The following is a 24,611-nucleotide window of genomic DNA, read 5'->3' as shown; positions in this document are numbered from 1 at the left end:
TAATTTTTCCTTTATCTTCTTCCCATTCCCCTTCCCCTCCCGCCACCCCTACACCTTTGATCCTTTTCCTATTTCAAATTACCAATTATTCATTTTAATCATTTTCATCCTTATTTACACTTTCAGTTTCTCACACTAGAGAAACTATTTGGTATTTACACATGTGTGTCCTATTTATTTCACTTAAGAGTATTGGCCTCAGTATGCATCCATTTAGCTATAAATGTCTCTAGTTTCTCATTCTTTATGGCTGAGCAGTACTCTATTTTGTAAAAAAAACACATCTTCTTTATCCAGTTTCCAGTTGATGGGCACTTGGGTTATTTCCAAGCTTTAGGTATTACAAACTGTGCCACTGTAAACATGGGTGCACATGTATCACTGTGGGATGATTCTTTTAATTCTTTGGGGAAGATTCCCAGTAGGGGAATAGCTGGGTCAAATGGGACCTGTAGTCCTAGTTCTTTGAGGCATCTCCATACTGACTTCCACAGTGGTTGCACCAGTCTGCACTCCCACCAACAATGGAGAAGGGTTCCTTTCTCTCCATACCCCTGCCAGCATTTGTTATTGGTTGATTTCTTGATAGCAGCCATTCTTTGTGGGGTGAGGTGGAATCTGTGTTGTTTTCATCTGCATCTCTCTAATGACCAGTGATGTTGAACATTTTTTCATATATTTATTTGCTGCTTTTACTTCTTTGTCTGAGAAATGTCTGTTCATTTCGGATGCCCATTTTTGAATTGGGTCTTTGAATTTGGGAGGTCTGATTTTTTTCAATTCTTTATATATTCTTGATAGTAGACCTTTGCAGTACAGCTGCTAAAAATTTCTTCCCACATTGTAGGTTGTCTTAGGTGGAACTCTTGAAGACATTGGTGTAGGAAAAGATTTCATGAGCAAAACCTCACTTGCCTGTGAACTAGTACAATCAACAAGTGGGATCTTTTCTTGTTAAAAAGTTTCTGCACAGCAATAGAAACCACCAACAGCACGAAGAGACAACCCACAATGTGGGAAAAAAATCTTCATTTGCTATTCCTCAGGCAAAGGTCTACTACCTAGAATATATAAAGAACTTGAAAACATCAGACCTCCTAAATTTAAAGACCCAATCCAAAAATGGGCATCTGAAATGAATAGACATTTCTCAGACAAAGGAGATGAAATAGCAAATAATTATATGAAAAAATGTTCAACTGGTCATTTGAGAGATGCAAATGAAAACAATGCTGAGATTCCACCTCACCCCAGAAAGAATGGCTGCTATCAAGAAATCAAACAATAACAAATGCTGGTGGGGCTGTGAGGAAAAAGGAACCCTTCTCCACTGTTAGTGAGAGTGTAGACTGGTGCAACCACTGTGAAAATCAGTATGGAGATACCTCAAAGAACTAGGATTAGATGTCCCATTTGACCCACCTACTTCCCTACTGGGTGTCTTCCCAAAAGAATTAAAACAATCATACCACAGTGATATATGTGCACCCATGTTCATAGCAGCACAGTTTGTAATAGCTAAAGCTTGGAAACAGCCCAATTGCCCATCAACTGGAGACTGGATAATGAAAATGTGGGGTTTTTTTACAAAATGGAGTATTACTCAGCCATAAAGAATGAGAAATTAGAGACATTTATAGCTAAATGGATGCACATTGAGGCCATACTCTTAAGTGAAATAAATAGGACACACATGTGTAAATACTGAATAGTTTCTCTAGTGTAACTGAAAGTGTAAATAAGGATCAAAAGGTATAATAGATAATGTGAAATAGAAAGAAAAGGTCCAAAGGGGAAGGGGAAGTAGAAGGGGTTGGGGAAAGGAAAGAAGGGAATGGAATTAATATGAGAAACTGAAACAATGGAAACAAAGTCTTTGTAAATAGGGAGAGGTGGAGGGGTTGAAGGGAGGGCAGAGGAATGGGGAAAAAAACAACCAAGATATATTATATTATGTAAAGGTATAAATTTCCAATGATGAATGTCATTGCATTGTATACCTAAAATGTACCAATAAAATTAATTTTTTTAATGCATAAGACCTAGAATCACTAAAACAATTTTGAAACAAAAAGAACATTGGATGACTTAGACTACCTGACTCTAAAACTTACTATAAAGTTATAATAACTAAGACGACGTGATTTAGTTCAAGGGAACAGATCAGAAAATCTGGAAATAAACTCTCATATTTACAGTCCATTGGTTTTCAACAAAGATGTTGAAATAATTCCATGTGGGAAAGGATAATCTTTTCAACAAATGGTGCCAGGACCATTAGATATTCATGTACAAAAAGGACACATAGACCTGACTTCACACCATATGCAAAAATCAGCTCACAGTGGATCACAGACTAAAATACAAAGCTAAAACTACAGAACTTGGGCTGGGAATTTAGCTCAGTGGTTCCACCGCTTGCCTGGAAAGCGCAAGGTCCTGAGTTTGATCCCCGGTGCCAAAAAAAGCAGTAAAACTATAGAACTTAATTTCATCAAAACTTAAACTTTACACTTTTAAAACATATGTTTAAGAAAATGGAATATAAACTGGACTAGAAGAAAATATTTGGAAGTAATATCTGGCAAAGTATTTGTATACAAGTTATATAAAGAACTAAAAATTAATTGAAGAAAAGCCAATTTGAAAATGGACACAGGATTAAGCCATTTCACCAAATAAGGTAAATGAGTGGCTAACAAACACATAACAAAACACTCAATGCTGTGAGTCACTAGCAAAATGCAAGTTAATACTAAAGTGGCTATCATCAAAAAGATGAATTTTGGTAAGGATGTGGAAAACCCTCATACTGGTGGGAATGTAAAGTAAACAATTGGACAATTTCTTAAAAAGTTAAATGTATGCTTACTGTATGATCTAGTAATGCGATGCCTTCTATCTGCCCAAGACAAATGTAATGTTTATACGTAGACTTGCATGTGAATATCCATAGCAGCTTTATTCGTGACACCCCTGGACTGTAAGCCCAGAACTGTCGATGACCTGGTAAATGAATAAACAAAGTATAAAACACTACACAGTGCAATGCACAGTAAAATACAATATAGAAGGAATAGAAACAAATTTCTGGTACAGGTTGCAACATTAAAAGCATTATGCTAATTGAAAGGATCAGACACAAAAGATTATTTTTGAAGTCATGCCTCTTTTATAAAATTTCCAGAAAATTCAATTATCTAGAGAGTAATGATTGTCTAAGGCTAGGGGCTGAAAACAGGGATAAATGCAACTAGTCATGAGGAAGGTTTTGGTGATAAAATTTTTTCAAAACTGTATTTTGGTAATGGTAGAACAACATATACATTTACTGAAAATAATTGAACCACACACTTTCACTGAGTAAATTATATGGTATATAAATTATACCTAAATAAAATAATTTTTAAAAAGATCCTGTGAGCTTAAAATCATCAGTGTTCAAAGTAGGACTTTCAAACACCTCAGGGGTACATGAATAAAATCTGAAACACTGAAACATTCTGAAACATTCATTTTATTCACTACTAGTTTAATATACTAAACATCACTGTTTCATAAAACAAACATGCACGCTATAGAATGTGTAAGTAAGTGAAAACAACCTTCATGAAACCAAGCAGGATATTTATTCAAAGCTTGCTACAGCAAGGGAGTCAGCCCCTTCTTTTCATTTGTATGTAGCAGAGACTTGAAGGCAGATAGTGGGATGGGAATGCTTTGCATGAGAAAAAGGCTTCAGGTGTGCTCTGACTGGAGGGTGTTGCCATGGAGAAACTAGAGGCAGGCTAACTAGAAGCAGAGCATCCTGTGCAATTGATTTGGAGAGCATATTGCCTTCCTCTGTTTGGTCCTGAGTTGGAAGTTGGGGAAAATAGAAGGAACTTGACAGTCACTAAAAATATTCTCACCATTAGAGTTGCGTAGGCTATGGTTGGGTCTCCTGGACTTGTTGCCTAAGAGACTGTGGTTTGGCCTTCTGAACTGGTTACCACAGAAGTTGTGGTCTGGCTTTCGGGCCGCCTTATGTGGATCTGAGCTCCCATATATGCTTGACCATTGTTGCTAAATTCAGCCTCTCAAGAGTAAAACACAAAATCTAACAGGCAAAAAAACAAATAAGCATTGCTGTTAGTTCAGCAGGACCTCACTTCCTTCTTCCTCCTCTACCAGAACCACACTCCAGGCAAACAGACTCCCAACTGTCACTTTTGCCAGTTTCCAGATAACCTAAAACTGTCTTAAGTTCAAAATAAAATTACCCCATTCTTCCAAAATTTAACCTGTACTTTGGATGAGGGGCATGAGTTACACTTAGAGAAAGCTCTTCTTGTGCCTTGTGGCCTATTCCCTTCTCTTCAAGGCATACCCTGTACTTGATCAAACACTTCTTAGACAGTATTTTTCACACTTTGAAGAAAAATTCCTGCAAAGGAATTATAATCCCTGTTAGTAATTCCAGTGGCCTGTAGTTTCTCAACCTTCAGCCCTTCTGTTAGACTAAGCATTGATTTTTAATGTTACAGAGAGAGTGCTACCAATCTAAATGGATTGGTCATGTGGATTTCTCCATGTGCCTTGGAAAGTAACAACTCAGAAAGACTTCAACAATCTAGGTTCTAAAGACAAGAAGTCTAGAAGCATTTTTCCTCCCGAAGTTTTCAGCTCTTAACTGCTTACTCCCCCAACCAGCCCATACTCGCCAATAAGGAGAGGTGGATCAAGGTACTGAAGGTATTCACCACTTGCCATTGTCCCAGGTACTGTGCCCCATCAAGCTCACTTGCTGTTAGCCCAGCTTGCTGGTTCTGTGAGTCCACAACAGTTTCAGTGTAAGTCAGTCATTCGTGATCCCAAAGGCATAGCCTTGTCCTACTAAATTCCAGCAACAGTACAGGTTCTCATCTTCTTGATCATAAATGTATCATAAGTCTCACTTTTCTACAGGTCTCCCACAAATTCTACTTTGAGAATTCTATAAACTGTTTGATTTGGTTTCAGTTAATGCATTGATCAGGTCCTACCATGTCAGTCCTACTGGCCAGAAACCAACACCCGAGCCGCACTTCTTCCCTTTCCTTCCAGGAGGGGAAAGCTGGCCTCTATGGCTTGCACAGGATGCGTGAAATTCTCCAGTCCTGTGAGACAGAATCGCTAGTAAACTTCCAACGATGTTTCTTTCTTGCAGTATAAGTTTTATTCTGTTGAGATTATGATTTTTAACAGAAACACAGAATAAAGAGTGTTTTACCTCAAAAATCTAAGGTGTCCTCAATAGAATGTTGTCCATTGCAATCCAGAAATTTCATATTTTTAAATCAAAGCAATGTTTTCCTGCTCCTTGTCACAGAAAATTCTGAAATGGTATGATGTTATTAGTAATGAGTAGTGTTGAAATAATTTTAATAGTAATAATTAGAGTGTCAGTCATACTCATGATTTACCTTCTTTGATAAATTAGAACAGATTCAGGATTCTCCCATGAATAGTATCACTCTCTCATTCACTTGCTTTTCTATCTGCTTTCTAAAATTAGAAGAAATAGCTGGAGAGAGGGAAAGAAAATTAGACATAACCTGTAATTTATTGTTCCTCTGCTACATCCCTTAGTGAGCCATCATTAATGATATGCTATTAATAACTATAGCAATTATGAATTATTATACTGCGTTTGGTACTGATTTTATAGGTACTTCCATTTATATTTCAGTTGTATCCATGGATGAATTTTAAATAGGAAAAGAGAATTTTTTAAAAAAGCATAAGTGCATCTATACCATGGGCTTGCAAATATCTTTGTTGTAAAGGAAAACTTTTTTTTCAAAAGAAGACATTTGTAGAACCCCAATATATAAAACAAATAAACATGGAACCGCTCTAACTCAAGCCTGGGCAGAGAAAGAAGTTGACCATTTGCTTCCTTTTGAGGACGCCCTAGGCGCAGCCAGAGAGCCAGCGGGCATCAGGGATCATCCTTTGAAAACCAGTGATCTCCTCTGACCTCATGCATAAACCAAATGTCGCAGCTGCTGTTGACTCGCAGCCCAGAGCACTGAATCAAAGCAGGCCGGCTGATGAGACCACATAACTTGAGCCGTGGTTCTCCTCACACAGTGGGTTACAAATCTAAATAAGCTAACAAGGAAGGTTTATTTCATCAGAGTGCTAATTTCTCACCTTGATGTTACCTACACCGTAGAAATCGGGAATCAAATAGCATCACTTTTAAAACTTCAGTGCTTTAAAATGTTTGATACCAGATTTCTTTATTCATATGAAAGATAATTATTTAAATTACTTTTTATCAGTCACCACTAAAATGTCTTTACCCCTGTGCACACTTTTGCATATACATACACAATGTCTATGGTACTTGTTGCTTTATTTCTCCATACTTTGCAGGAGATTGTACCTAGATATTCTCATGTGACTGTACTGGGGCAGAAAAAGAATATGTTGAAATAACCCATCTCCCTCATGTAAGGAACTTATTCTTAAATCACTCTCTCATTATTATTCTTTTAGTCAAAGCCTAGATTCAATCATTACCAAATTGATTCAAAGACTTACCAAAATAGAAGGCTATTATATTTTAGGCAGTTCATAAAATTAATCACATACCAAAATGTATCAGGAAAGAAATTTTGTCAAAGATTATGCATTCCACAATGAAATCTTTTGCATTTGGGAATCAGCAGATTGGAAAAATGGTATTTAGCTCAGCATTCTTCATTATTTTGTCTAAGATCTTTTTTCCTCTAAGACTCTCAAAAACTTGGAACCAATATCAATGTATTTCTTAGAATACTTTTTTCTTCTTCAGTACATCTTTCCTATAACCTACTCCACACCATTCCCTGGGGTAGGATATATAAGCAATCCATACAGAAAACAAAAACCCAGCTATCCTTTGTACATTTCAGGTTTATCAGTGCATATAAGAGACATGAGGAAGAAAATATTTCATTCTTAGATCGATCTTTGTTGAAAAACAGGCAAGGATAGCAATCATAAATTATGAATAATATTTAAATGCAGAAGTGAATTCTGCCAAGGTGTAGCCAGTCTTCTTGAAAACTCAAGCTAGGCATGGATTATCCTTCTTCCCCAATAAGCTTTTAAATAGCAAAGTAAGAATTATTCATAGTGTGAAGGAAACATTTGAGAAATGCTTTACAGTTTAATTTCCAATTTATTCTTTGGGGAGTTTATCCTCTTAACCCCCAAAGAAAACTCTGTTTCAGAGGAAATAGACTATGGCTAGGCAATCAACGTTTTAAAACGTAGATCCTAGGGGCCGGAGATTTAGCTCAGTGGTTCCAGTGCCTGCCTTGCAAGCGCAAGGTCACGAGTTTGATCCCTGGTACCCCAAAAAATTAATAAATATAAAGTAGATGCTAAGTTTCCCCAGCAAAGTGACATTTGAAGAGTAAGTATGCAATGTATGTATTTATTCAATTAGTTTTAAGAATTTCTATCATTGGTGTCATGACAATATATTGAATGGGAAAGAAGACACAAAACAACCAAGGCTAGACTGCTTTTTCTTTTAAAAAAAAAAAGTATTAAATCCTAACAGTCCAATGTGAAAGCAAGACAACAGTCCCCATCTTAATCTAAACTTTGTCTGTGTACCTATGGAGAGTTTAGCAATGTGTACGTAGAGCAGCAAAGATACAGGCTGAGAGTGAGAGATAAGTTCCAAAAGGAAGGCTTTCATCTTAATTCCTCTCCATTTAATTCTCATTTCTCCATTTAATTCATGTTTGGCTCTGTGTACTCTCTGTACGCTCTTGCTGGTCCATGTGCACATTACTAAACTACCCATAAGTACAAAGACACACATTAGATTCAGATGTTTTTCTATCATGACATGTTCAGTAGTTTTTCGAAATTAACTATTTAAGTATATCCCAACTCATTCAAAAAGAGTTTGAAATTTCTGACCCTCCCAAGTCCTTCGTGCATCTGATTAAATTAATCATATCCAGTACTTACCCAGGAGCTGAGGAACACAGTGTCCCTGCCCTTTAGGAACTAAGGATCTCAAGAAAGGAGAGATGGGGATATAAATCACTCTAAAGAGACAGACTCTGATAACTCATGTAGATCCACACATAAAATATACACTATGAGAGTACTGCAAAAAAAGACCCAGTCTACCAGTAGGTTAACCCAGTGCCTGACCATCCTGCTTTGTAATTCAGGGCATTTTCCAGTACTGATTCAGCTCAATGTCCCATATCCACAACAGAGTATAAATATTCATACTTATAAGGATGTTTTTGGATCATAAGATGTTAAATTATTTAATTTTACTCTTTATATTAGAGTTAGAAAATACATAACATGATTTTCAGGATTTCAGTACAAGGAGTATGATACGAGGTCATATCATATTTTAGTGTAATTTTTATCTTTCAGATATCCAAAATGTCTTTTACCTACAACTCCTAATTCTCCTGGGGATTTGGATAAGCTGAGAGTGACTATGTTTTCCTATTCTCTTACTTTATACTTTAATTATTTTGAAAAATCATATCTTTAAGAGTTCTCCATAGGATTATATATAGTTCTTATTATATAATGGGCACTAAATTGTGTTGTTTTAAAATATAATTTTATATATCTCAATAACCACTGTGTTTGTACAAAATACAGTGTAATTCAGGCAATGTTTAGAAGGATATTCATTGCATTTATTCCTAAAGAAGAAAAAGGAAGCAATCTAAATACCTACCAGTAAGAGAACAGTTAAATAAATTATAACCCATAAATACACAATATTATGCTTCCTTAAAAAACAGATGAAATTATGAAAATTCATTTTTAAAGAAATTTCACATCAGGCAATGAAGGACAGTGATCCTCGTGGACAGGTAAAAAATGAGCTCAGCCTGATGGCCTTCCTTTTCTCTTAGGATAAAACTTTTTCAATTTTTATTCTTTACCATTACATGTTTGTAGTATGTAGCGATCACATTGCCCATGGGAAGTTGGTGTGTGCACATAACTCACCTTAATTCTCTTTTCATCCCTCCTTTTCCCCGCCCTCCCTCCCACTCCCTCCATCTCTTCCTCCCCTTCCAGTTTGCAAAAGACCCCCTATTTCCTACTACCTATCTTTTATGTTGCTTTTTATTTATATTTTGGGTTTCTCATATAAGAGAAACCATGCAACATTTAAGCTTGCATGTATGATGTATTTCACTTAATATTATGATCTCAAGATGCATTCATTTTCCTACAAATGACTCAAGTTTATCCTTCTTTATGGCAAAATAGTACTCCATTGTATATAAATACCACATTTTCTTTATCCATTCATCTGTTGATGGACATATAGGCTGTTTCCAAGATTTAGCTACTGTGAATGAGGATGCATGTATCACTGTCATATGATGCCTATCACGTTACTCCCTGAAAAACATTTCCGTACCATGGTATAGGAAGTAGGAATCCAGACAGAGGACATGAGTCCCCTTGACTTTAAAGAAGATTGGGAGTATGCAAAGCCAAGGAGGATAGTAGGATACAGTGTCATAAAGGAGACAAGTACAGGAGAACTCTGAAGATAATGCTGAGAATCTGCTCAAGTCTTCAACTGAGTTCTCATGAACACTGGCATTATTATCCACATAGAAAATCCAATGGGGTCTTTAAAAAGTTACTAGAATGAATAGATTAGTTAACAGGCTTATAGGATCAATATATAAGGTCAACATACAAGAATCAAATATATTTCTATACCCTAGTAACAATTAGAAATTTATAGCAAAAAAAGATAACGTACACCGTGACCAAGTGTCACTTGTTTCAGACAGATGAGATTGGCTCAATATTCAGAACGTCAGTTAGGGCCGGGCATTGAGCTCAGAGGTTTGGCTGCCTGCTGCACAAGTCCAAGGACCCCGGCTCAATCACCAGTACCAAGGGAAAAAAGCCAGTTAATGCACAGGCTAGAAAAGAAACATCACACAGTCATATCAATAGATGCAGAAAGTATTTGACAAAATCCAGTATCCATTTATAATAAAAACTCTCAGCAAACTAGAAAGAGTGAGAACTTCCTCTACCTGATAATGAACATCTACAAAGAACCTATAGCTATCACCACACTAACTGGTGAGACAGTAGACTCCCACTAAGGTCAGGAAAAAGTAAAGCTGCCTCCTTTTACCACTCATTTTCGACACTTTGACCTATCTAGCTAATGCAACAAGATAAGGAAGTAAAAGTATACAGATGAGGAGCAACAAAATAAAACTCTCTTTGTTCACAGATGTCACGATGGCCTACATAGGAAATCTGAAATAATCAGTGCCATAATCCTGGAACTAATAAAAAAAATACGGCAAGTTTGTAAGGACACATGGTTAATATACAAGAGTTCATTCCTAGGCTGGTGGTGTAGCTCAGTGGTAAAGTACTGGCCTAACATACACAAGATCCTCAGTTTTATTCCCCAGCAATGGGAAAAAAAAGTTAATCCCTTTTCTGTTGATCACTAATGAACAAGTAGAATCTGAAAGTAAAGACACAATGCCAGCAACATTAGCAGTACAAAAAATAAAGCACTTAGGTTTAAATCTGACAAAACATGCTCAGTATCTAGAAGAGGGAAACTACAAAACTCTAAAGAAATCAGAGAAGAACCAAATGTAATGATTCATGTTTATGAGTAAAAAGACTCCATACTGTCAAGATGTCAGTTCTTCCCAATTTTATCTACATAATCAACACAAATCCAATCAAAATACCAAGCTATTTTGTGGATATCGACAAAGTGATTCCAAAGTTTACAGGGAAATTCAAAAGACCCCACATGGCCAACACAATAATAAGGACTGACACCACTTGACTGTCACACTCACAACCACAGTAACCAAGACAGTGTGGTACTGGTGAAAGAATACACAAAAGTTCAGAGGAATATAATAGCCTAGAAATAGGACAAACCTAAATAGAGTCAACTGGTCTTTGGCAAAGGACCAAACACAACTCAAGGGGAAAAGGTACTCTTTTCAACAAATGGTGTTAGAACAATAGTGATATGACCCAAATGAATATAAACATAGACTTTACATCCTTCATAAAAATTAACTCAAAACGGACCTAAATGTGAAATGCAAAACGATAAAACTCTTAGAAGAATGCCAGGTACAGTGGTGTACACCTGTAATCCTAGCACTCAGGAGGCTGAGGCAGGAGGATCACTTCAAGTTTGAGCCATCTGAGCTACATAGAGTCCAATGCCAGCCTGAACTACATAGTGAGACCCTGTCTCAAATAACCAAATACACAAATAAATAAATCTCCTAAAAAGATAACATAGGAGAAAAACTAGATGACCTTGGATTTGACAATGACTTTTTGTAGGTACAAAACCAAAGACATGCTCCTTGAAAGAAAGAATTAATAAGCCTGACTATTAAAATTTTAAATGTATGCTCTGTGAGAGTGATTGCCAGGTGAATGAGATGAGTCACAAATTAAGAGAAAATATTACTACAATATAAAATATATAAAGAACTCTTAAACTCAATAGTAATAAAATTAATTAACCAATTTAAAATGAAAGATCTGAGTAATACATATGAAAGATATAAAGAATATATACAGAGGATCAGTAAGTATATGGTAAGATACCCAACATCATAAGTCATTAGGGAATTGCAATGAAATATCACTATACATCTATTAAAATGACAAAAATCTGAAACACTGATAATATCAAATACCAGAAGGGATATAGAGAAAGAGCAGTCCTAATACAAAATTCTACAGCCACTTTGGAAGATAGTTTAGCAGTTTCTGAGAAAATTAAATATACCTTTATCATATAACATAGTAGTTATATTCCTTGGTATTTACCCAAATGAATTGAAAACTATGTTCACACACAAAAAATCAGCATTATTCATAATCAACAAAACTTGGATCCAACCAAGACGTCCTCCAATAGGTAAGTATGTAAACTGGTATATGCACACAATGGAGTATTATTCAGTGATAAAAAGAAATGAGCTATCATGCCAGCCAAAGACGTAAAGAGATCTTAAATTCATATTACTAAATGAAAGCACTCAATCAGAAAACTTTATGCACTGTCTAGTGCCAACCATACAAAGCTCTGGAAAGGCAAAACTATGAAGAAAGTAAAAGAATCAATGGTTCCCAGTGGATACAGGGGAGGAAAGCATGACAGGTAAACCACAAAAGATTTTTAGGGCAGTAAAACTACTCTGCATAATACTATAATGATGATACATATTATTATACATTTCTCAAACCCTACAGAGTGAGTTCTTAATGTGTGCTATGGACTCTGGATGACAATGACACAATAATACAGGTTCATCAGCTCTAACAAAAGTGCCTCGTGGTATGGAATGCTGATGGGAGGAGGCTGTGTGTCTGGGGCAGGGAGGGTGTAGGAGCTCTGCAAGTTCTGCTCAGTTTTGTTATAAACTAATACTTCATCAAAAACTCAGCAAATACAAAATCCAGAAGGGTAAACCAACCCGCCCAAACTTGAAAACGGCCTACACACTTAAAACTACGAAACACTGCTGAGAGAAATTAGAGAGAAAGATGTAACTCGTCATGAGTCAGATTAATAAGATTTCAGTGCTCCTTCAACTTGTAGTTCATAACAATCACAACCAAAATTCTAGCAAACTTTCGCCAAAGACTGACAAACTGTTTACAAAATTCATATGCAAATACAAAGGATGGAGAAGCATGAAGAAAGAAAGAAAGAAAGAAAGAAAGAAAGAAAGAAAGAAAGAAAGAAAGAAAGAAAGAAAGAAAGGAGGAAGAAGGAAGGAGGGAAGGAAGGAACTTTTTAAAAGAAAAAGAGTTGAAGGATTGACATTATGTGCTTTTGAGACCTATTATAAAGTTAGCAATCAGGGCAATATTGGCAGAAAGAGAAACAAATCAATGGAACAGTTCAGCTACGGAATCCAGAAATAGATCCACACATATATTAACAACTGAGTTTTGGCAGAGCTGTGAAAGCAATTAAGTACAGAAAGAATGGTCTATTTTAATAAAATGGTGCTGGAACAATTGGATAAGTATAAAAAGAAACAAAAACTTTTATAGGTATCCAATAGCATATATAAAATTAACTCAAAATGGACCATAAACCTAATATAGACCCCAAATATATAAAACTTCTAGGAGAAAACAAGAGAATGTCACTGAGACCTTTTCTTAGGCAAAAATTTTTATATACGCAAAAAACACAATCCTAAAAGAACAAACTGATATATTCTATCCATCAAAATTACAAACTTGTGCTCTTTGAAAGGTACTGCTAAGAAAACATAAAGTAACAAACCAGGAAAAATTGTTTGCACATCATATGTCTGGTAAGGAGCATATATAAATTCTTAAAATTTAATAATGAGATTCAAACAACTTAATTTTTCTTAAATAGGCAAACAATTTAAATAGATATTTAAAGAAGATATGTGAATGAAAAATAGGACATGAAAGGTAATGAACATCATTATTTTTTAAGGAAATACAAAATTTACAACACAATGGGATACACCCACACATCTATAAGAATGGCTAAAAATTTTTAAAAGGCTGATGATAACAAATATTGGGAAGGTTGTGAAGCAACCAATATTCTCATACATTGCTAGTGAAAAATGTAAGATGGTACAACTTTGGAAAACAAGGTTGTCCTTTCTTTAAAAATTAAGTTTATCTGTACCATATGATCCTGTCAGTCCAATTCGAGGTGTTCACCAAAGTCAAATGAAAGCATAACCCCTTGCAAAAGCCTGGGCAGGAATACTTATAGCAGCTTTGGTTTTAATAGCTAATACCTGGAAACAATTCAAATGACTACCAAGACGTAAACAGATAAGCAAAGTGGTACATCCATACAGTGAAATGCTACTCAGAGGTAAAAAGGAATGAAATACTGCTACACATAATGATGTGGGCAGATATTAAAATTATGCTCAGTGAAAGAAGCCAGATGAAAAATGAACACATACTATATGATTGCATTTCTATGAAATTCTAGATAATACAAACTAATCTAAAGCAACAGAAAGCAGGTCTCTAGTTACTTGAGAAGAGGAGAAAAGGAAAGGCAAAGGGTGAAGATTGTAAAGAGTCAGAAGAAAATACTTGGGGTTATGGATATGGTCATTATGGTGATGACTTCATAGGTGTGTACATGTGTCAAAATGCATTTAGACAATTCTCACTGATTTTACATCAATTTTATCCCAAAATCAAGCTGTTAAAAAATAAATATTAAGGTCCTGAAGCAAGATATATCATGCACAAATACAAGCTCCCTATGATGAATGTTATCATATGTATACCTAAAATGTACCAGCAAAAAATATATATATTTATATATATACATATATATATAAATATATATATATAGGCCTTATAAACAAAACAGCGAGTCAACTGGATGACACTGCCCATCTGCCCTTCCTCTTATATCGGAAGCAACTTACTAAAGTTGCCTCCAGTCTGCAAAGCAGTATGTGAGGTATGGCCCACTTAATCCTCTCAACTGACCAGTTCCCCACCGTGCTCCCTTACAAGCCTTCCCTGACACATCTTTATTGTTGCCACCATTGGATTTTGTATGTGCCTCTGTGGTAGCACAATCATTCTGAATTGCAGGTGTTTTCTGACATATCAAAGTTCAGCGAGACTACTATAATGCCTTGTTCATCTTTATCTCCCCAGGTCTAGCATGATGCTTAGCTAAGGAATGGATCCCTAAAGCAGAGAAAATACTGTTATGACCTAAGTTTTCCCTTCTAAAATACTCACTTCCTTTTTGGGGAATTTACAATTCTTAGGAAATATTTTTCTTTTTTACCCTTGGCCACCATGTAACACAAATGGTGCCAAAAATAAGCTTGAAATCTAAAGAAGAAAATAAATCTGAATCTAACGGGGTTATATTTAAGACTCGGACTGTAGAATCTCTTTCACAGTCTCACAGCTCAAAATGAAAAAAAATGTTAACATTTGACTCTGTTGATACCACACTGGTCAAAACACAACGTGGTTTGGAAAAGCCATGTTTGACACTAGATTTCTAAACAGCTATTCTTCCTTCCTCCTTGTGTAAAGGGGCCTCGAGTGGGTACCGTTTTACCTCAATGAAAACAAAGAGCAGGTAATTTTGTCAGTCAGAAAATTGCTGAGATGTGGTTAAACTGAGCGAGATGAAGAACACAGAGCTGACAAGCTCCACAGCAGTCGCGAAGTAATGAGAACAAGAACTGAGGCAGAATGTCCACAGAGAGCTGGGGAAGGGCTCAGCTTATAAACGGGGAGAAGTGATTTGCCTTGTAATCTAAAAGTGCCTTTGTTGTGTTCGTGCTCTATCCGCTCGATGCAGCTCAATAAATGCTTCTTCGAGAATCAGACATTTCCTTCATAAGCAGGCGAAGAACATTTTCATAGCACCAGCCATAGGGTAATCATCTTGGACAAGGAGAGACCGTTTTCTAAAAAGATTGTTTTATACCATCTTTGTTATTTTGTAAGATCGTCACTGTAATTCTCAAGGTCATTTTACAGACCTTTCTCCAAATGCTCTTCATCCTGAGGTCATGAGGTGGACAAAGAAGGTAAAAGCACCTGCCCTTCTCAGGGGCTTGAAGAGGCTGAAGACCGTGCCCTAGGGCATGCTGTGAGTTACCAGCTGGGCCTGAACTTGAAAGAGCTCTGATTCTTAGAACTATACCCTTTCCACTGTCCCTTCCCTCATCCTTGCTGACCTTCAAGAAATGTGAGACATCATCTCCCTGGGGGGCGACATCCCCGCCTAATCTCAGCCTACGACCCCATCTCCCTCCCTTCCTTAAGGGATTCCTTGTGACGCAAACGTCCATGCAATCCTTGCTCCACGCACCACTCAGTGACATTGCTCCTTTTGGAAATCCACAATAACCTCCAAAATTCAATTACCTTTCTCAAACCTCACCATCCTACCATCATTCTGTGTTTGGCCCCGTTACACACAAGTTCAGATTTTAAAACAGCAACAACAAAACAATAAAACCTGCTAGATCCTCAGCAGGTGAAGGCTTAGAAAAATTGAGGGACGGAAGGACTTCCTGGTCTTCGACTAGCCATAATAAGCTACTTTTAAAGAACTTTTATTATAGCCTTCTCTTCTGAGTAAGTGGTGAACGATTTCGTATATTCGGTTTCATTTTATTTTTACAATAATCCTGTAAGGCACACCTTCTCATCTCCATTTTACACATGAGAAAAGATAGGTTCGGAGAAATAGAAAAACTGCATCCAATGTAACAGCTGATAAGTGGCCCCGACTTCCCAATCCTCATGCTCTCTCCTCCATGTCACAGCCGCTTCTCCCCTCCATTAGCCAGACAGGGAATGAGACACTTCATATCAATTAATTTTCCAGATAACTGAAGTTTAACAACAGAACAAAATTTCTAAGCAAAGGATTTAAAAAAATTTTTTGGTTGATACGCAAAAACATAAAAGCTTTTGAAATCATTTCTTACAAGTACCGTTCCACAAATTAGTTTTTAAAAATTAGGAAAATAATCTAATATCTCCTTAATAACATAGACATTCTGTGAACATCATTGGTATAGTGTTACAGCAACAGACTTCTATGTTCATTCCTTCATATTTGTGTCTCCTTAGTCAGAGATAAACTCTTTTTAAGTCTTGCTGACGTATGGCATATAGCCTTCTTTTATGGTACAGGGAATTGAGTTCACAGGATTGAGCTGTATGTATCCTCAGGCCTTTTTTCAGTTTTTCATTTTGAAACAGGGTCTCGCTGAATCACTAAGTTACCCAAGTTGGCCTCAAATTTGGCAATCCTCCTACCTCAGCCTCCTAGAGTACTGGGAAGAGGCATGTGTCACTATGCTTGGCTTGGCTTTTTATAATTATTTCATACTACTTCTGTTCTGTAGCAGTATTTCCAAATACTAAAGTATTAAGAGCTACTTGAAAAATACAAAATCAATTTTTTTCTGGATGAGAACATCAAGAGTACTACATCTGCCCTTGGTAAGAGCTGTTTTAAATATGCTTTAGGGGTTTGGGAGGGTTTTTTCGTTTGTTTGGCTTTCTTCTTGTTTCTTAGTGGATTGTTCTTGCCACTTTCTAAAGCCATTCTAGACGTCCTCTTTCATGAGCGTCTTTACAAAGTGTGATCCAAAATATCATGAATGCTGCTAAGTGCATTCCAACAGAAAAACAGGCTCAAAAACATTACCGTATGTCCTCATCATCATTCACCAGGTCTGACATCATGAGACTTCTGGCTTTTCCACAAAGATAAAATGACCACGAAAGGTAAATGTTTTGAATCTATTCAGGGCACTGAGGCAGCCACCACAGTGCAACAAAAGACACTCATGAAAGAGGACTTCCAGAACTGCTTCAGCAAGTGGCAAGAACAATGTGACGAGTGTGTTAAAAACAAAGCAAAGTATTTTTGAGGGGGATTAATGGCAATGTGCCTTTTACCATAATATTTTTTAATTTAGGTAAACTGTATTTTTATGTCACACTTAGCATAGCTAAATAGATAATAAATGCAGATATTGATATAGCCATGGATAGTAGGGTTTTTATCATGGGAATCGAGTCCAAGATGAGTTCTATGATCAATAAATGCTAGCTATGAATTTCTATTTTAAAAAAACAATGAAAACTGGATAAAAACATTTACTAGCCATCAAACTGTACCCATTCATAGCATTTTTACCTAGCATTCACTATTAGCATAATGACACTGCCATTTAGATTGCTGCAGGACTCAGTGATCTGAATAACCATAAGAAAAATGGTATGGTTTATAACATGAAATGAATTGGAATATTGGCTTTCTTCCCAAGACAATTTTTTAGATATTATCTCAAATGTAAATGATTTTTAAAATTAATAAAAACCTTAAAACCACAGTAGAGTGGTACCAGGGAGAAGGGGAATCAAGATAGGAAAAGAATGTATTCTTCATCCAAGAAAGGTCTTAGTACCATGTCACAAGGACCAACCATGTGGTCAGAGGGTTGAAGCTTTGAGCCTACCTGACATCAGACAGGGGAGGGAAGCTGCAGGTTGAGTTAAATTGTGCCTGCACTCAACGATTCAATCAACCATGCTTACATAATGAAACCCCAGTGGAAATCCTGGACACCAAAGCAGCACAGGTGAGCTTCCCTAGCGGGCAACTCTTTTGAGTGCTCTCAGCATCTAAATGTGCTGGGTGCAGGTAATACTGTCCAGGTGTCTACAGAGAGATGGGGACTGGAATCCTTGCCCTTGGGACCACCCCAGACCTCACTGTGTGCATCTCTCTGCATTTCCCTGGCTCTGATTTGTATCTTTGGGTTATAAAAAGACAACAGTCATCCAGAATGCATTTACCTGAGTTCTATGAGTCATTCTAGCAAATCACCAAGCCTTAGGGGTTAGTGGAAAGCTCTAATTTGTTGCCAGCTGTTCAGAAGTGAAGGCAGCCTGGGGACCCAAATCTCAAGGCAAGTATTTGAAGTGAGAGGAGTGGGATGCAGGTCTGTGCCCTTAACCTGCGAAATGAGGCTGAGCAGTCACAAGTCATCACAGTCACATGACGGCATAAGGAGATTAGAGCTATGTCTAATCCCTGCTTGGCAGATGAGCACATTGAGTCACCAAGTTACCCAGCTGCCAAGCAGACAAACTCACATTTCAACCCAGGTGGATCTGGCTCCAGAGTCATAGTTTTCTCTCACCATGATGCTGCACTGTGGGGGCAGGGGATACTGAACCCTTTCATTTAAAAAAAAATAACTTCTATGTTCCTCTCATCCACATCTACATAGAGAACAATTCTTTTTTACCAACTTACCTTTTATGGAAGCAATGTTCTCTTCTTTTTGCATTTATATTTCATCAGTTTGTATAATATTTAAGTAAATTACATCATTTCAGGTGCAACCTGCATAAACAGATTTGGGGGAAAACACAATGCTGTCTTTAAGCAGGTAGTTCAAATGGAGACAGCAATGTGTCACAGCTGGCTAGAGAGTAGTCTCTAGCCACAAATGTACAGTCTGTGCAGGCACTGGATTTATGCAGTAAGATTTATGGAGTGAATGAAAAGCATCAGTGAAACAGATGTTAGGTTAAGAGAGGTCCTAACGTGTAAAGAAAAGAGTCTGCAGTGCCCACAGCTTTTGGTGGATCCCTTCACTAGCACAATTCTAGAAAGTGTCCTCACTTATAATGGTATTTGTTCCTCTGGTCCTTCTCTATTACTTTACTCTATTCACTTCTTTCCAGGTTAACATTCATGCACCATGGATTGCAAGCCTGTAACTTATTTATTTATGCACTGTTCTATCATGAATCACTACGATTTGACAAACATTATATCAGGTGCTTCCATAGACATCACCTTCATCAGACCCATCTGATAGCTGAGGCACTGCAGCGAAGCTAAGGCCCTACCTGAATTTGCATCCTCTCTTTACCCACCTACTACATTCCTTGAAGATCACTTCTCTCCTTATCTACCACTCCTCTCCGCCATTTTGGTGGCGTTGTCCCTAACTCTATGGAACTTGCTGGTCTCTAACATTTCATGTATTCTGCAACACTGAAAAATGTCCTGAGTTCAAAAGGTCAGGGATACATGAAATCATTTTCACCTGGACACACCCACTGCCATATTTGACTACTGCACATTGCTGGTAAAAATTTCAACCTGCCCAAGCTGTAGGAATCATTCCCAAATTTCTCCAAATGAAATGGTTTCTTCTATAGAATTACCATAGTTTTATAATTCTCTTGTAGCACTTACAAGTATTTTTGCACATATCCTATCTCCTCTTTTAGACCATGGTGTCCTTGAAGCTACATTCATTGAATAAATATTTAACACATACAGTTCCTAGTCTGTTAATGTGAGTCTTTTACTACCAGTAATAACGATACAGGTATATAGATATGTAATTTGTTCTAACAAATTTATAAGCACTATTACATTTATATTTAATCCTAGCCTCATAACCACAGTGAGTTTGGTGGATTTTATTAGTGTTTTGTGCACTTGCTGCCCCTTCCTAGAATATTATCCTTCCCCATTCTCAGTGAGAGTGGGCTTGTCTCCATGAGTTGTAGTGCCCCTCTCTGAATTCAGATTGTATATCTTTTTTGTTTTGCAACCAGGATTGGCCACGTGGCTTGCTTTTCCCAGAGAAATGTGAGCTGAAGTCAGACCCTTTCAAGAAGAAACTTTAAAATCTAGTTCACAGACTCCCCTAGCTTTCTTTCCCTTTTACATAAGAGATGCAATGTCTCAGGCAGAATTGGCTCTGTCAATCTGTATCTTGAAGTAAGGTAACATAGACCAGAACCCAAGTAGACCACTGAAAGACAGGTAGCTAAGCAAAAAAAAAAAATAATAAATGAAAATAAATAAACTCTCATTGTTTCAAACCAGTGAGATTTGGGGCAGAGCTCACTTGTTACTGTAGCATTATCTAGTCTATTCTAATAGATACTAAGGATATTAGTATTATGTCTATTTTAAAAACAGTGAATGAGTGGCCAATCTGATATTATAGAGAAAATTGGACACTAGATGGGGCATCAAAGGTATTTATTAAATACACATCTGTCCTCTCATATTCACTTTGATTAAATTACCTGCAGGTACAGAACCAGGTGGTTCTGTTTGCTTCTTTTCTACCTTATCAATATGCCCAAAGAATTGATAACCCAATATTTAATGAGGATTATACCAAAATCCTACTTACAAAATGGCAGGAAATCCTTCAAAGAAGGAGTAAGTTTCCCATTAGATTTAAGAGGCATATTTACATTATTTTATCAATAAAAATATAACAGCAGATGTGAATTTTTGTGTAATAATCTGAAGTTGAATTTATTTGCACCTCTATTTTTCAGAATCAATACAAGCAGAGTCACTAGAGTGCTAGTTCTTTAGTTAATCCTTCTATCCCTCCAGACAGCCCATTTCATATTTCCTCTTTTTCTTGATTTAGCATCAGGTGGTGAAATCAAGCTGTTCTATAATATAACTAGCAGTTAAGTTCTTTGATGGAACAGAGAGCTAAAATAGGAGTATACTCAGGTTACCTTTTAAATTCAAAAGTGCACTTTTTAATCCCCAGGGTGAGAAAGGCTTGCAATGTTCTCCAGTAAACATTTCTCCCCATATAGTTTCATGGTAACTTCCTTCTCTGCATCCAGAAGGATGCATCCACCCTGTTTGAAATATCCTCATATATGTTCTCATTCCTGGCAGTGCCCCTTGTTTTTCAGAATGTAGTAACTCCCTTCCAGGCAGCCCAACAGAGCTGCTAAAAAGAGTCTATACAATGAGGTCTAATCCTGGCCTACACCACGTTTTATTTTGAGTTTCCCTTATGTACTTCATGCTCTTTTTAACTTATAATGGGACATTTAGAAGGCATCTTGTTAAGTTCACAAGCTACGTTAATTATAAGTTTACAACTTGGCACATGTTGTGTTCGAATTTAATCATATTCAAAGAAGCTATGGCATTTTTGGAAGCCAAAAAAGGAAAGAAAGGAAACAAGGAAAACTTTTTAAAGGGTTATGAGACTCCTTTTTACATGCTTACACTTTTCATAGAGTAGCTTTTTATAGACTTTAGGAAATAAGAAGAGATGAAGTAATTGTTTTTCTATGAAACGAAGTCTTAATCCTCATGGGGAGAAATTCTTGACTAAGTGCAACTGGTCCCTTTCCAAGTTCCATCTACTGAAAATATATCCATTAACTATTTCGCTGAACCCTGGCTTTACCTGGTGCTACCATCCATTAAAGCTGACTCACAAGGAGACCTAAGATTCTCAATTCAGAGGCCTCTGGGTATGTTAAAAATGGAAGCAAAAATTCAAATAAACTATTGCTCTTTGTGGCCAAAGTGATGTTAATTCATAATATCTATATTTCCAGACATACCTGTGTCTCATTAGTGACGGTGAAGCTCTTTAGCATACCTCTAGCAGCATGCTTAGTGGAAATAGGAGATGATGATGGTTTCGTAGAATTTATAATCTCAGTTCTCCAGAGGAATACTTGTTTGAAAAATAATTTTCATTAATATGGAAGCCAGAATCCATGACAGCCTCCATCAATCTCTGCCTTCTACTTATGCCCTGATGTGGCCCCCACACTGCGTAGAACAGACTTTTGTAAACAGGATGTAGCATAAATAATACAGTGTGGTTTCCAAGATAGGTCATATGAGACATCAAGGCTTATGTCTTGTTTTCTGAGATGACTTAATCTGAAGAAAGCTAGCTATAGTGTCGTGAGGACATTTCAACAACAACTCTAAAGAGACTTTCATATCACGAGGTTCTGAGGCCTCTCCTAAAGATAAAAACTTTTTCAGCCACTGGGCTTAGGAGTAATTTGTTATGCACCAAGAGAAAACTAACAAAATCACCGATATAAAGGTGATCGGCAAGAGCAGAAACACAATATTTGGACACAAATTATTGATGTTATAGAGCCCTGCGTCTTCCCTTTTCCTGATTGCTGGCATCATTTGTTAGTATGTTAACAAATTTCCTGAGTTTCTACCCTTAACCTACAAAGATAAGTAGAAAATTGAATTGTTAAGGGTGAGGGCAATGTTCTGATAGTTTTAAGGGGAAAAAAGAAAGAAGACAGACACAGAATAGAATCAAGCTTGGATTGTTTTTAGTCTGGTGAGAATGTGAAAGTCTCTCAAACTATAACGTATTTGCACAGAACATGAGTCAAAAATGAATATTCCATTTGGACTTCAAAAGATATTTGATCCTTTATGTTAATTTCACCAGGTGAAGCCAGTCCCAGACTCCGCTTTCATCTTAGTCCAGAGAACTAAGTGAATAAAAAGCCAGGTGCATGCTTAATGGACAAGAATTCTTTATAGCAAATAAATCATATTTATTTTGTTTAGTGAAAATGTAATTGGAAATTCTTAGCTTTAAGAAAATTCTTAGAAGAGTCTTTCCAAAACTTCTCAGTCCTGACTCTCAGCTAAACATTTATTTGCCCTCTTGCCCCTAATTTGTTATTTCCACTCCTGAATCTATTAGAATTTGTGGATCAAACTTTTCAGACACTAGGTCTTTCTTTCTCTAGGCACTGTAGCACACAGAATATGGAAAAATATAAGAGGCAGAGAAAGTTTCAGGCCCTGGCAAGACATAATGGGTTTCCCAAGATGCTAATCAGGGACCTCTGTTCTTTTAAATCAGAGGCAATATTCTCACTACAACCTACAAAAGCTCCTCTTGCATTCTCAATTCAGTAAACGGGGTCAACATGCAAAAGCAGAAAACTGGGGGTCATTTGTGGCTTCTCTCTTTTCTTTGTTCCCTATATGCAGTTTATTACTAATTCTGTCTTCTCAAATCCACCCTATTTCTTTCAATCTCAACTTTTCTAACTTCTACAACTTACTAATCATTCTTCCTACCTCCACACTTATCACCTGACAATCATTCTGAGCCCAAAACTATCATTTTCTTTTTTTTTTTTTTTTTGGTACCAGGGATCAAACTCAGGACCTTGCACTTGCAAGGCAGGCATGGTGCCACTGAGCTACATCCTCAGGCCCCAAAACTATCATTTTAAAAGCAAATGTAACCATATGTCCCATACTCCCCAAAATAATCTTTTATGGGTCTCCATTTGTTTTAAAATAAAATGAAAATTCCCAGAGGGAAATGCCCTCATACAACATTTAATATTGCATTAACATTTGTTAAGCATCTCTCTTCCTTACTACGGTGTAAGCTATGCTTAAATAACTTTTTAAAATCGTAAGAGTCTTCATTATAACTTGTGATACAATGCAAATAAGAATATAAATAATAAATTTTCCCTCTCTTTCCTCCCTTCTCACTACACATAGAGGGGCCCTCTACTCATAGAATATAAGTGCCTAGAAAGTGGAGACTGTACTTCTTCGCATACATATCTTGTGTTTTGCAGTGTCTGCACATTGGAGGCACCAAATAATTGTTTTCTGATAAACTGTTTCAGTTATTATTTATGATCAAGGAAGTTCTGAACCATAAGAATGTTCTCTATTTGTTGCAAACCCTTGCCTATGGATGTGTGACCAGACAGTGGCATCACCTGGAAGCTTTAGCACTAGAAATGTAGAATGTGGGCTACACCCAAGACCCAGAGGTTTACAAAGGGATCAGGTGGCAAATGTTTGCACTAAAGCACAACAGTGATCCATGGTCATTCTTCCTATAGATACCAATAGAAGCCTATTCCCAGTGACACGAGAAAATGTAGTCAAGAGACAGCTATATAACAAAAAATCATGTTGATAAGATTGAATTATCACAGTGGGCTCTAAATAGAAAGCTTTTAGTTTATACAATGAATAAAAACCTAAACAAAACAAACACTGCATCCTGCTAACTGTGCATCTGTGAAGACATTTACAGGGAAAGCTGACCTTGAACATAACATAGACTGTGTCCTTTCCCTGGGAGTTCAGTCCCTAAAATCAGGAACTGTCAACTACAGGCATCTCTCCACTAAAATAATTGAAATTT

General features: G+C 36.8%; 1 long non-coding RNA gene across 1 annotated transcript in view; it reads right to left on the bottom strand.

Moving 5' to 3' along the window:
* Nucleotides 1-19,102, bottom strand: part of LOC110345464 (uncharacterized) — a 33,863-nt gene extending 14,761 nt beyond the window's left edge. Inside the window, exons 1-6 of the long non-coding RNA XR_002388822.2 lie at nt 18,893-19,102; nt 5,445-5,545; nt 5,252-5,356; nt 5,025-5,138; nt 3,912-4,099; nt 2,873-3,006 (exon numbers count right to left, since the gene is read on the bottom strand). This is a non-coding gene — a long non-coding RNA (uncharacterized LOC110345464). The remainder of the gene's footprint in view (nt 1-2,872; nt 3,007-3,911; nt 4,100-5,024; nt 5,139-5,251; nt 5,357-5,444; nt 5,546-18,892) is intronic.
* Between the last annotated feature and the right edge of the window lie 5,509 nt (nt 19,103-24,611).

Source organism: Heterocephalus glaber, unplaced genomic scaffold (genome assembly GCF_053883595.1).
Source record: "Heterocephalus glaber isolate CG9 unplaced genomic scaffold, H.glaber_assembly_v1.0 deba00001600, whole genome shotgun sequence".
NCBI lineage: Eukaryota > Metazoa > Chordata > Mammalia > Rodentia > Bathyergidae > Heterocephalus > Heterocephalus glaber.
This window is presented reverse-complemented; position numbering and strand designations above follow the sequence as displayed.